The following is an 8,412-nucleotide window of genomic DNA, read 5'->3' as shown; positions in this document are numbered from 1 at the left end:
ACACACAAACTCACTCTCCTGCTGGTAATAGCTTATCAAAAGTGACCACTCTCCCTACAATGTGCATGATAATCAAGGTGGGACATTTCCAGCACAAATCCAGGTTTTCTCACCCCCCCCCCACCCCCATACACACACAAACTCACTCTCCTGCTGGTAATAGCCCATCCAAAGTGACCACTCTCTTCACAATGTGTATGATAATCAAGGTGGGCCATTTCCTGCACAAATCCAGGTTTTCTCACCCCCACACACACACAAACTCACTCTCCTGTTGGTAATAGCTTATCAAAAGTGACCACTCTCCCTACAATGTGCATGATAATCAAGGTGGGACATTTCCAGCACAAATCCAGGTTTTCTCACCCCCCCACCCCCATACACACACAAACTCACTCTCCTGCTGGTAATAGCCCATCCAAAGTGACCACTCTCTTCACAATGTGTATGATAATCAAGGTGGGCCATTTCCTGCACAAATCCAGGTTTTCTCACCCCCACCCCCACCCCCATACACACACAAACTCACTCTCCTGTTGGTAATAGCTTATCCAAAGTGACCACTCTCCCTACAATGTGCAAGGTAATCAAGGTGGGTCATTTCCAACACAGATCCAGGCTTTCTCACTCCCCCCCCCCCGGGGACACACACACACACACATAAACTCACTCTCCTGCTGGCAATAGCTCATCCAAACTGACCACTCTCCAAGTTTAAATCCAAGTTTAACCAGAACGTCTGAGGGGGGGGGGTAGGAAAAAGCAAGGGGAAATAGACTACCTTGCATAATGACTTAGCCACTCCCAGTCTCTATTTAAGCCTAAATTAATAGTATCCAATTTGCAAATGAATTCCAATTCAGCAGTTTCTCGCTGGAGTCTGGATTTGAAGTTTTTTTGTTGTAAGATAGTGACTTTCATGTCGGTGATTGCGTGACCAGAGAGATTGAAGTGTTCTCCGACTGGTTTATGAATGTTATAATTCTTGACATCTGATTTGTGTCCATTTATTCTTTTACGTAGAGACTGTCCAGTTTGACCAATGTAAATGGCAGAGGGGCATTGCTGGCACATGATGGCATATATCACATTGGTGGATGTGCAGGTGAACGAGCCTCTGATAGTGTGGCTGATGTTATTAGGCCCTGTGATGGTGTCCCCTGAATAGATATGTGGGCACAGTTGGCAATGGGCTTTGTTGCAAGGATAGGTTCCTGGGCTAGTGGTTCTGTTGTGTGGTATGTGGTTGTTGGTGAGTATTTGCTTCAGGTTGTGGGGCTGTCTGTAGGCAAGGACTGGCCTGTCTCCCGAGAGATACAAAACCAGCAGCCATATCTCCACCACTACAATGATCAACAGCTTTCAAGAGCCAAGGGTCTTGCACACGCCAGTCACAAAACGTGGTGTCCCCCATCCAGTGGACCAAATGCCCCAGTCACAGCAATGTGGGTGAAGCCAGGCAATCCGATGCTTCACGCAAAATTTGCCTTGGCAAGGAATTGATACCGATGATCTTAAGTGAAGATGGCTAATAGACTAACCTGTCAAAGAAGGACACCCCAACATCACTAGGGTGAGTAAATTAGAGATGGGCATTTGTATGAATATCCGCAGCACCCATCCGGCCCAGGTCAACAAGTAAGGGGGAGATCCAGACCATCAGACTCGTCTGCCATGCCAGGGACGGAGTAGGATGCCCATCTGTTTTGCTACCACCAGCCCCCCAAGAAAGGGTGTGAGTCTATCTAAGGAAAGGTACCAAACAGCAGCGTAATAGTCCATGGCTGCAACATTTTACTGGACAGGGCCGTTGCAGCCACGTTGGTCCCAGGATATTTGAGAGACAAGGCAGGTCTGGCCATATAGTTCACCAGACCAACTTCTGACAGGGAGAGAGATGTGCTTTCACGCTGCCCAGAGCTCTTCTCCGGGTCCAGGAAAGGCCTAGCAAAGTTCGGAAGGGATGCTCCCCAAGTCGCCTTGTGAACGCAGCGGCTGGGTTTCCGGGTAGGACTCAGAGTTGGGAGAAGGGTTCACCCCCAGGAGACATGTTTTTCTCCTAGAATAGCCCAACGTGGTATCGTTTCAGTGTTCCTGCAATTGGCCGGTATCATTTGGGACAGATGCCACCCCCCCCAAATGTTGTCAAGACCCCAAAACTCTGCGTCACCATTGGGCCCCTTATGCTAAGGCTCATAGGCCTCAAACTTGACCATAAAGACTCAAACCACGGGCCTGGGGAGTCCTTGAGTTACCGTTAAATGAAAAGCTAAGTTAGGTCTCTGAGCTACAGTCCCTAGGTACCCCCAGATCTGAGACACCCCTGCATCCCTCTGCTGTATCACAGCCCCTGGGTACCCCCAGATCTCAGACACCCCTGAATCCCCTCCGCTTCATCACAGGCCCTGGTTACACCCAGATCTGAGACACCCCTGCCTGCCCTCTACTGTATCACAGCCCCCAGGTACCCCCAGACCTGAGACACCCCTGCGTCCTCTCTGTTGTATCACATCCCCCACATACCCCCAAACCTGAGACACCCGTGCCTCCCGTCTGCTTTATCAAGCCTCCGGGTGTCCCCAGATGTGAGACACCCCTGCCTCCCCTCTGCTGTATCACAGCACCCGAGTACACCCAGATTTGAGACAGCCCTGTGTCCCCTCTGCTGTATCAAACTCCCCAGGTATCCCCAGACGTGAGACACCCCTGTCTCCCTCTGCTGTATCACAGCTCCTGGAAACCCCCAGATGTGAGAACCCTGGTATTCCTTCTGCTATACCACAGCACCCGGGTACACTGAGATCTGAGACTCCCCTGCCTCCCTCTGCTGTATCACTGCCCCCCAGAACTCCTAGACCTGAGACACCCCTGCATCCCCTCTGCTGTATCACAGCTCCCAGGTATCCCCAGATGTGAGTGTGACGATGTGGGGGGTTTTCTTGGTTTTTCCTTGATTTCCAATGGTTTGCATGCAGAGGGGGTGGGACTCAGTTTCCCTGGGTTTTACTGGTTTAACGGGGTGATGGGAGAGGGAGTTTGTTGTTACAGGGGACCCGCTCGGGAACTTGGGACCCCAGGCAATGGCCTGGAGAATGGAGACCCCAGTGACTGGTGACCGGGAGGCCCAGCTCAGGAGTCACAGCCGGTCCCGCCAGTGGGAGGACAATGGGCTGTGAAGAGAGAACCCTGGTGAATTCCAGCCAGAGGGGGGCCAGCCAGAGGGCAGAAGGGGGGAGAGGGGGCCCAGGTGACCCTGTTTACCTGGAGAGAAGACAATGGACAGAGGCGGGGCTTGGGGCCGGTGAGATCAGATGCCCAGCTGGGAAGGGGGGGGGCGGGGGGCACTCTGGGCTGGAGAGAGGGAGTAGGCAGAGCCCACCTGGATGCAGGGGACACTTGGATGAGCTCTGCTGATGGAGGCCAGGCCTGAGGCCCTGAGAGTGACGCTCAATAAACCCTCCTGTTTTACGCTGGCTGAGAGTCGCTCCGGGCTAGAGATCGGGAGGCATTATTCTATCTGGGAGTGGGGGCCCCGGGGGTCCAGAGTGAGTGGCCTCCCTGAGGGGGCCCACAGCAGAGACAGGTGTGCTAAGGCTCAGAGAGGTGCGGTTCCAGGAGGTGGAGGGGCCTAACCCCCGAGAGAGAGTGGACCCCCGAGAAGGGCTGTCGCACTGAAGGGGGTTCCCCCCAGGGACCGTACGGGCCAAGAGTAGGCACAACCTCGGAGTCCGTGACAATATGAGACACCCTGCCTCCCCTCTGCTGCATCACAACTCCTAGGAACCCCAAAATCTGAGAACCCCTGTGTCCACTCTGCTTTATCATTGCTCCCAAGCAATGTTCCCTCTAATTTTTGACAGGCCGTGGGCGCAAAAAATTTCTTCTGTGCAAATGTTTGTGCGTGCAATGTTTCGCCGTGTGCGCGGGGTTTAGGACGCACGCACACAGCTTAGAGGGAACAGTGCTCCCATGTACTCCCAGATCTGAGATACCCCTGCGTCCCCTCTGCTGTATCACAGCCCCTGGGAACCCCGAGATCTGAGACATCCCATCTCCCTCTGCTGTATCACAGCCCCCAGGAACCCCGAGATTTGAGATACCCCATCTTCCTCTGCTGTATCACAGCCCCCAGGAACCCCCAGATCTGAGACACCCCATCTTCCTCTGCTGTATCACAGCCCCCGGGAACCCCCAGATTTGAGACACCCCATCTTCCTCTGCTGTATCACAGCCCCCAGGAACCCCCAGATCTGAGACACCCCATCTTCCTCTGCTGTATCACAGCCCCCGGGAACCCCCAGATCTGAGACACCCCATCTTCCTCTGCTGTATCACAGCCCCCAGGAACCCCGAGATCTGAGATACCCCATCTTCCTCTGCTGTATCACAGCCCCCGGGAACCCCCAGATCTGAGACACCCCATCTTCCTCTGCTGTATCACAGCCCCCAGGAACCCCGAGATCTGAGATACCCCATCTTCCTCTGCTGTATCACAGCCCCCAGGAACCCCCAGATCTGAGACACCCCATCTTCCTCTGCTGTATCACAGCCCCCGGGAACCCCCAGATCTGAGACACCCCATCTTCCTCTGCTGTATCACAGCCCCCAGGAACCCCGAGATCTGAGATACCCCATCTTCCTCTGCTGTATCACAGCCCCCGGGAACCCCCAGATCTGAGACACCCCATCTTCCTCTGCTGTATCACAGCCCCCAGGAACCCCGATATCTGAGATACCCCATCTTCCTCTGCTGTATTACAGTCCCTGAGTACCCCCAGATCTGAGACACCCCTGCATCCCCTCTGCTGCATCACAAATCCTAGGAACCCCAAGATATGAGACACCCCTGTGTCCCCTCTATCATAGCCCCTAGGAACCCCCAGATCTGAGATACTCCTGCCTCCACTCTGTTGTATCACAGCCCCCAAGAACCCGCATATCTGAGACACCCCTGTGTTCCCTCTGCTGTATCACAGCCCCCGGGTGCCCCCAGATCTGAGACTCCCCTTTGTCCCCTCTGCTGCATCACAACTCCTGGGAACCCCAAGATCTGAAACACCCCTGTCTTCCTCTGCTGTATCATAGACCTCAGGTACCCACAGATCTGAGACACCCCTTTGTCCCTCTCCTGCATCACAGCTCCTGGGAAACCCAAGATCTGAGAAATCGCAGCATCCCCTCTGCTGTATCACAGCCCCCAGGAACCCCCAGATCTGAGACACCTCTGTCTTCCTGTGCTGTATCACAGTCGCTGGGTACCCCTAGATCTGAGACACCCCTGTGTCCCCTCTGCTGTATCACGGCTTCCAGGAACCCCCGGATCTGAGACACCCGTCTCCCCTCTGCTGTATCACATTCCTGGGAACCCCCAGATCTCAGACTCCCCTGTGTTCCCTCCCTGCCCAGTTTGTGACTGTTAGTGGATGTGTGAATCCACAGCAGGGTGTTAGTGAGGGGTGTGTATGTGTGTTCTTGTGTTTGCGTGGCTGGGGCAGTGCATGGGGGGTCGCTAGGTGTGTTTGTGTGTCACTGAGTTTGTGGACCTCTCACCCTGTTGTCAGCACTCACCTTCAGGACATGTGGAGAAGCTCTGAGGGTGAGCGGGAGGGTTATGGAAGCACTGCTGGCTTGGGCCCCCTTTCACTGGCACAAGCAGGGCCCCACTGCAGGGGGGGCCCAGCCACGGCTGCAACACGAGCACCTCAGCTATCCCACAATGCACAGCCACCCATTGGCCATTTACCCATAATCCTCAGCTCCCCTTGCTCCCACAATGCCCCTGCATTGGCCAATTACCCACAAGCCCCCATTGCTCCTGATTCCTGACAGAGCCACTGAGAAAGCGGAGATCCCTGGGAGGGGCAATTACCCACAATCCCCTGCTCCTGGCAGCGTGGCTATGGGACAGGCATTCCCAGAATGCCTCTTGCAGGGGCAATTACCCACAATCCCCTGCTCCTGGCAGCGTGGCTATGGGACAGGCATTCCCAGAATGCCTCTTGCAGGGGCAATTACCCACAATCCCCTGCTCCTGGCAGCGTGGCTATGGGACAGGCATTCCCAGAATGCCCCTCGGAGGAGCAATTGCCCACAATGCCCTGCTCCTGGCAGCGTGGCTATGGGGCAGGCATTTCCAGAATGCCTCTTGCAGGGGCAATTACCCACAATCCCCTGCTCCTGGCAGCGTGGCTATGGGGCAGGCATTCCCAGAATGCCCCTCGGAGGAGCAATTGCCCACAATGCCCTGCTCCCGGCAGCGTGGCTATGGGGCAGGCATTCCCAGAATGCCCCTCGGCGGGGCAATGACCCACAATCCCCTGCTCCTGGCCAGTAGAGGAGGACGGGGCTGGGCGAGAGGAGATGCCCCCCAGCCTAGCTGCTCCAATCGCCCCATGGCTAACTCAGCACAGGGGGCCCTGCTTGTGGCAATGAAAGGGGGCCCAAGCCAGCAGCGCCCGGGCTGCTGCACCCCGGAAACCAGACAGGGTCTGGGGCTCACCGAGCCAGTCGCCCAAGCCCAGGATGCAAAAGCACAGGGGGTGGGTCCTAGATATGTGGGACATGCCCACACCCAAACCACCGTGCAGCTCCCCATGGGTTCTCCATGCCCAGACGGGTTCCCCGGCGCGGCTACCTCGGGAAAGATACGGCACTGGGAAAACCTGGGCAGGTGGTGACCCTCATCCCTGCTCCCCTGTCAGAGCTGGAGAAAGAACCCAGGAGTCCTGGCTCCAAGCCCCCTCCCCCCACACCGCTCTCTAACCATTAGACCCCAGTACCCTCCCAGAGCCAGGGATAGAACCCAGGAGTCCTAGCTCCCAGCCCTCCTTCCCCCCAACCACTAGACCGACCCCTGCCCTCTCAGTATTAGGGAGAGAACCCAGGAGTCCTGAGATGGGCTCCTTGGCCAGGTTGTTCTGTGTGGGTCCCCACTGACACACACATCCCCACACCCAGCAGTGGGGGTGTTCCCTGGGGCCTGCAGATCCCTGAGGATCCTGCCATGGAAACCCCCCCCCCATTCCTCATTCATCCGACAGCTTCCCAAAGCCCAAAGGATCCAGGCAGCCTGTGCTGTTTCCATGGCGACAGCTCCATGGAAACTGCAGGCCCATCCCCCACCTTGTCTCTTCCCCCCCCCATCCCCTTTCCCCCTTCAGAGAGCGTGGGCGTGGGGGGTACACACCCCAGCCCTGCCAAAGCCCCACTGGAGCTAATGGGCTTTCACAGGGCCGTGGCGGGGGGTGATGGGGCTTCAGCAGGGCCCATCAGCCCCACAAGCAGGGGTCCGAGCCAGCTCCTGAGCCCCACAAGTCTGTCAAAAAGAAAAGGAGTACTTGTGGCACTCCTTTTCTTCTTGTGAATACACAGTAACACGGCTGTTACTCTGAAACAAGTCTGTCAGTCCATCCTCCATCCCCACACCTCTGTCTGTGTATCCATCCATCCCCCACCCCACGTCTGTCTGTCTGTCCATCCATCCATTTGGCCATCCATCCCCACCCCCCTCCATCCATCTCTCCGTCTCACCCATGCCCCACACCGGGAGCGATTCCACCCCCCAGGGAAGTCGCCCCCAGCATGTGCGCCATCCCTGGCCCAACTGCCTGGGCGTTAACTAGTCAGCTGCAGGGGGGCAAACACCCATTGACAGCAACAGCGGGACTCGTCCCTGAAGGAGAATTAAGGAGGCTGCAGACTTCCAATACCCGAAGTATGTACACACCTGCACACACACCCTCCCATGCCCGGCCCCACACAACCATTCACGCACACACACCTGTACACACACACCGGTGCACTCACACACGGGCCCACACATGTGTTCCCCAGCACTCCCGGGTGCCTTAACGGACCACATGCAGCCCTCACACATGCACAATCATTGACACACACATGCACACAGACACTCCGCCATGCACAATCATGGACAAATGCACACGACCTCTCGGCCATGCACCATCATTCACACACGCACAGACACACCACCGTGCAGAACCATTGACGCACGCACACACAGCTGCTCAGCCGTGCAGTCCTGGACGCACGGACACTCCGCCATGCGCAATCACGGACACACGCACGCTCAGCCGTGCACACCGGTCCCAATCTCCGACAAGGACTCTGCAACTGACAGTAAGGAGATCACAGGGGAGGCGGGATGACTGTACCCCTCCCTCGGCCCTACACTTCAGCCCTGTATCTCGCCGCCTAAACTTATAACTGGTGCGCAAAGCCACCCATGGCCTACATCTTGGCAGCAGCAGGCCAAAGGATAACAATTCCCTAAACCAGCCGAAGACATTCTTTGTTTGCACATCCTCGGACAGAGATCCCACGTATGGCTCAGCAAGTGTCGCCTATTGTACCGACTCCGTGGCTAAACAACAACTGGCTCACCCGTGTGTTTGG

Source organism: Lepidochelys kempii, chromosome 23 (genome assembly GCF_965140285.1).
Source record: "Lepidochelys kempii isolate rLepKem1 chromosome 23, rLepKem1.hap1, whole genome shotgun sequence".
Classification (NCBI taxonomy): Eukaryota; Metazoa; Chordata; order Testudines; family Cheloniidae; genus Lepidochelys; species Lepidochelys kempii.
The sequence above is the reverse complement of the archived record's forward strand: the minus strand, read 5'-3'. Positions refer to the sequence as shown.